Consider the following 6,162-nt stretch of genomic DNA (forward strand, 5'->3'; position numbering starts at 1 on the left):
GCCTAAAATTACTAAAGGACAATGTGGCTTAAAAAATGTAGTCTTCCTCACATGAATAATAAACATATACTAAACAAATGCGAAGCAATGCCACGAGGTGGATGAAATAAGCATGTACTAAACAAACACTCTCATTACTCTAGAACTGTATCCAACAAGCAATTGACATTAAATAAGAAGCGATAACATGATGTCCACCACATAAACATATACTAAACAAACACACAGAGAAAATAGAATAGTAAAATACACGTCGCATATTAATTAAGTAAAACAATAAGAGAGGGATTGACTTGGAGTCTCGGACCCGACAGATCAAACACCACAATATGTCTTGATGGAAAAGTTAGGTCCAAGTGTGCGGTAATTCTTCATGAAATATTGAACATACTCTAACAGATGCAATGGCTTATACTTTAGGGTTGGTCCTTGTCTACAAGCTCATTGGGTACGCATGTTTCCCCTTCCTTGTATGAAAATAGAGCTAACGAGTATCTTACATCATTCTCCCTCTAAGTGACTCGATGTTTACAAGTATGAATTCCGTCGTCGCTCCAAACCTAGGTCAACCAAAACCAGAAACACACCCACTAAGATTTAGCACATATTGCAATATAAATTATACAATGATATCAATCGTAAGTTTTTTGTTTTTTGACGAATATCAATCATTAGTTGAGCATGTGCCTGTGCCAATAGACCAAATGATCATAGGCTTTGCTATTCAATTTTAGACTTTAATTTATTACCAGACTCGTGACATACATATCACATAATTTTGTAGCATACCTTAAATCCATCACCAGCCATATAGATGAAGGATGAAGGCACAGGATCAAAAGAAATCCACTCATCGTCCTTTGACTTTATTTCCAGACCTTTGACATGATTTTGATAGAGTACGGTGCTAAAGTCCTTGTCTGTATGGCCGTGGATACCCACATCCATTCCAGTTTTCTCAGGATCATTGTATTTACTAAATTTGTAGAGGTAAACAACTGATTGAATGTGATCATCATGGTACTTCTCTACGCCTTAGTTTTCAAACACCATTCTTGTCACAGCATGATCTAGTTTTTCCATCACTTTTACATACAAATCAGCGCCTTGACTGCCCAACAAAGAACAAATTAGAACAGTGTAAATGAGTAAAAATTAAAAAGGAAAAAGTAGCATTTTGACGATTTTCTTGGGATGTTTATGATGGATTTCAGTTGAGATTTTATACCGAAATTGATCGTTTCCATTGGGCCAAAAGTGATGCGTAAACTTTTTAGTTTCTTCAGGGTTTGTAGCACAACCAATCGTGATTCATTCAGTAGCAGCGCTATAAGGTATGTAGCCAATGGGGAAAGGCTTTTCATAAGTAATTTGCTGCTTGGTTTTGGTTGGGAAATCAAACAACTCATCCAACGTACCAAAGAAGGCACTGCGAATCTCAGAAGGAATTATGTCGGCTAGTTTTGCCACGAAACAGCCAAGCTCTTCAAGTGCATGACAAATGTCTTTGCGTATTGAGAGCCAAGAACTGGTCCCTGACTTGAAGCAGTCTTTATCGGAGAAATCTACCACTGTAAGTTTGGCCATTGTGTGAATAGGTTTTGAGGGCTCTATGGTTAAGCTCCAGAGATGCATATACCTAGCCAACAAAAATGATACTTATAGAACAGCAGGTAATGTATTTTCCTTCACTGTCATATTTCTTTAATGTCTATCTGAAGTGGGCGGGTTGTTCTTCATATTTATCATATTAATCTGCTCTCCAACTTGTTAAAAAGAAATGGATTCATGACAAGCAGTGACATTGACTTTTGTCCTCTATTATTTTTTTTGCATTAATCATTCGATTTCTTTTATAGGTAAATGTGGTAATGAAAGAACAGGTGAAGCAGATAAGAAACAATTAAATATAATAATTTCTCGTAACTTAGAGATTTAGTGATCTACGTCCCAATTTTTGTACTTTCCGTTATGTTATAAGCAAGAAGTAGAGTTGAATTGTTGCAATTTAGTGATATACGTCTGTACCAGTCACATTTGTTGTGGGACATGTAAACATTCATTGTTTATCAACATCATCAACCAAACCATAAACTACATCAACACAAAATTATCACTCAGTAAAAGTATTTCATTTAAGTGTACAAGACAATAAGCTTACTTGCAGGATTCGCCATGAAAACTAGCAGCAAGGTTCTTCTCTTCTCTTAGATTCGTAATAGTTCTCACTTTCAATAGGACTAGTGCTATATGAACATGGTAATCTGAGAAGAGGGACCAAGCTATATTTATTGTCTAAAATGATAACTGCCCCTCCTATTGTGGCAGCAGTTACATGTCAATTTTTAGAGTTTGAAACCAATTCTAATTCAAAAGTTTGAGTTCTATTGTTTCCCTCCTCTGTAATTTATCATAATTAAATTACTACAAGTCCAATATTAATATAAGTCCATTTGTTTTCTTGACATACTCTAAACTATGGTTTTATTATTACTCACATCATGGAAAAAACCTAACAGGACAGAGTTTACATCATTGCAAATTCTTTAGTGAAACCTGACAAAATAGGCCTGTTTTGGGTTTACATAGGATCGTAAGAGAGAATCTTTGCAGCTTGGTTTCGGTGGGGAAATCAGACAATTCATCCAACGTACCAAACAAGGGACTGCGAATCTCAGAAGGAATTATGTCGGGTAGTTTTGCCACGAAACAGCCAAGCTCTTCAAGTACATGACAATTGTCTTTGCGTATCGAGAACCAAGAACTGGTCCCTGGCTTGAAGCGGTCTTTATTGGAGAAATCTACTACTGTAAGTTTGGCCATTGTTTGAAGAGGTTTTGAGGGCTCTATGGTTAAGCTCCAGAGAGGCATACCTAGCCAACAAAAATGATGCTTATCGAACAGCAGGTTATGTATTTTCCTTCACTGCCATAATTCTTGTTATTTATCATAATAATCTGCTCTCCAACTTGTTAAAAAGAAATGGATTCATGACAAGCAGTGAAAGTGACTTTTGTCCTCTATTATTTTTTTTGCATTAATCATTCGATTTCTTTTATAGGTAAATGTGGTAATGAAAGAACAGGTGAAGCAGACAAGAAATAGTTAAATATAATAATTTCTCGATTCTTAGAGATTTAGTGATATGAGTCTCAAATCTTGTAATTTCCTTTATATTATAACGAGATGTAAAGTTGAATTGTTGTAATTTAGTGATACACGTCTGTACCAGTCACATTCGTTGTGGGACAGAGTTTACTTCATGTCTCAAGACCAAATAGTTGTGGAAGTACCACAAGCCGAGCTTAAATCTATGCATAAAGTACAAAATGAAAAATATGCCAATTTACGATCATGTTATGTCAACAAAATAATAGTTTATTAGATGCTTAAGTCCAAGAAAATCACGCATATCTACCATGCCAAGCCGTATTGTGATATTAATACATTAATATTATAATACGAGTCATGCCAAGTATGCGACACACTTAAATGATCTCAATCCATGTAATGGGACTTGTCGAGTCGTTCGTGGTGTGGATGGTTACAGAAGTTCACTAGGCATGCGTGAAATTAGAATTGTGGAAGACTTTTGGGTTTCTTGGGAGAACTAAAAGTTAGAGCTCATGATTTTGGCTTCAGTAGGAAGGCTTGAGAGAGAATAGCTTTCTCCTTACCCTTTCACTTACAAACCAACTAGAATACTTTGGAATCGACCAAAACCCAAAGCTGAGCTAACCAAATAAGAACAAATCACATGTTTACCTAGAGTCGCACACGCCTTTTGTTGTGCAAAAAAGAATCTTTCCTTTCCAAGTTCACAAAGGAAAAAGAGGAGAGAAAGCAGAAAGAGGCATTACCAAAGATATAGTCGTGCTGTGGGACTTGATCAAGGAAAGGTACTGTGGGACTTGGTCCAGGAAAGGAGAAACTTTGGGCAGTGTGCTCAAACAATCTTTACGGGGCTCCTAGCCTCTGTAGCGTTATACTAAAAAGGAAACATGAAGCTGCAGCCATGGAAAGATGAAAGGAAGACTTAACTAAATTGGAAAAGGAGAAAAGACCAAGAGATTCCTTAGCTGGAGCTTGGAAAACTTCCTGCTTCTATATACATAAGCCATTAGTATGCTATAAAAGAGGAGAGGCACAACCACGTAGGGGAAGAAGAATGACAAGTGCAAGAATGCACCATGCAGAGCAAGCTTTCTCTAAGTGTAAGAAACCCTAGTTCTTTAAGGATAAGTTTAATGTGGGATCATGATTTTCTAGGGCAAAAGTAAGGCTGATCCAAATATAAATAACTCAGAAGTCCGATCATGGACTCACCAGCTCCAGGCGGAGCTAGATCAAAAGAAGCAGAGATGCCATCATCATCCTGTTCTGGGGCAAAAGGAAAAGTCTTAGCGACTTTGCTGGATGACCATGCTTGTTCCGTAGTATGTGCAATCTGATCCAGATATGGACACAATCTGATCCTTTAAGTCTTAGAGTTCATACAATCTAAGGATTGACATGCCTCACAAGTAATCATAACTCTTAATAGGATGTACTATTTACTTCTGGATATCTTCTGGGATTCTACCTGCTTAGATCAAGGATTCAATCCTAAAAAGGTCTTTCTCCCCATGGTATAAATACATTGCATCTAGGGTTCATATTTGGTAATGTAATCTAAACACTTGAATTATTTTCCTTGCTGCTTGAGTTTAAAATTGTTCTTTAACTTGATTATCGAAGAGCCTTTGGCTGGCACACTTATTGTTTTGCAAGTAGTCAGGTTTGAAGCACTTCCTCCATACACAATGGTGCGCGAATTTGATTCTAACAATTGGTACTTTCATTGAGAGTGAACTCTTATTCCTCTCAACTAGATCACTCAACCTTATGGAAACTTTACTCAGACAGTCATCTTACGGTCAGGTTATAGACCTGAATTTTGATAACGCCTTTTTCATGAATCAAGTCTAGGATGATACGTTGAAGATACGTGCATCAATGAAAGATCTCTGGAAGAATTTGTTATCCAGGAAATAGGCAAGACTCTCCAAGCTAGACGAGAGGATGAAAAACATTGAAGACACTTTCGCCCATTTCAAAAATTCAGCCAACCAAGTAACCTCAAAGATGATCAGTCAAGGTCCAAACATACTGACTCAAGAACTTATCCCAAAACCACCCCATGGAAAGCCACGGAGAACACAAGGTTTACATTTGGCCCGATATTCTGGAAGGAGGTTGGCTTCCCGAGTCAACCGTATAGGAGGAAAGCAGGAACGCTTCCACAAAGCATAGAAAAGGAAGAAGGCAGCGCGTGAAAGAGACCAACCAAAGATTCCCGTGATCTTTATCATGACACCAAAAACTACCCACCTTCCCCTAGACGACACTCTCATCATCAAGTTGTAAATCTCTGATGCCATGGTAGGCCGACTTTTGATAGATAATGGATCAGAAGGCAACATCTTTTCACTGGCTTGACTAAGAGGATAAGCATCCTCGGGAAAGTCAACTTTTAAAAGGGTTATTATCCAAGCCTTTGATGGAACTCTGCTCAATATTATGGGTACAATACAACTTATCTTACAAGCAAAATCATCTAAAAATTTAATGACTTTCCATGTTATGAATTGCCTATCTCTTTACAATGCCATCCTTGATCGAGAATGGTTACATTGCATAAATAAGATTCCCTTGGGTGATAATCTCTTGCCCCGCTATCCATCCATGAGGACAAACAGTAGAAGATCGAACCCTAAGGGAACTGAAGAACTGATGTTGGAAGGAAGAGCCCCTACTAGCAAGAGGTGAGCCCATAGCAGAGCTCACTAAGTGGTCCACGTAAAGCACCATCTGAACTATATGCTGCTTGATTCCCTTCCTTGGATATGTAAGATGTCCATTCTAGACTTAATAGCATGCTGTTTGCGTGAGGACAAGTTCTTGGAAAAGTTATCACCCAACGACTTACCATAGGCTTATCGTCAAAAGTGATCCCTTATGTAATTCTTGCATTATATCATTTTTCTTTAGAATTACACTAGTGATTTGATTATCCTTCCCAAAGATATGTAGGCAATCATTTTTGGATTCAATCACACCCCTTGTTAATTAATCCTATTTTTCCATGAATAAAGAAATTTTACCCTTCTTGATTTCAATTTA

The 6,162-nt window shown here is 37.5% G+C and overlaps 1 pseudogene; it reads right to left on the bottom strand.

The window, feature by feature from the left end:
• Positions 1-315: 315 nt before the first annotated feature.
• LOC103933277 lies at positions 316-1,587 on the bottom strand (annotated as a pseudogene).
• Positions 1,588-6,162: the final 4,575 nt, after the last annotated feature.

Source organism: the organism of the source record quoted next, unplaced genomic scaffold (genome assembly GCF_019419815.1).
Source record: "Pyrus x bretschneideri cultivar Hongxiangsu unplaced genomic scaffold, Pyrus_bretschneideri_v1 Contig54, whole genome shotgun sequence".
In the NCBI taxonomy this organism is placed as follows: domain Eukaryota; kingdom Viridiplantae; phylum Streptophyta; class Magnoliopsida; order Rosales; family Rosaceae; genus Pyrus; species Pyrus x bretschneideri.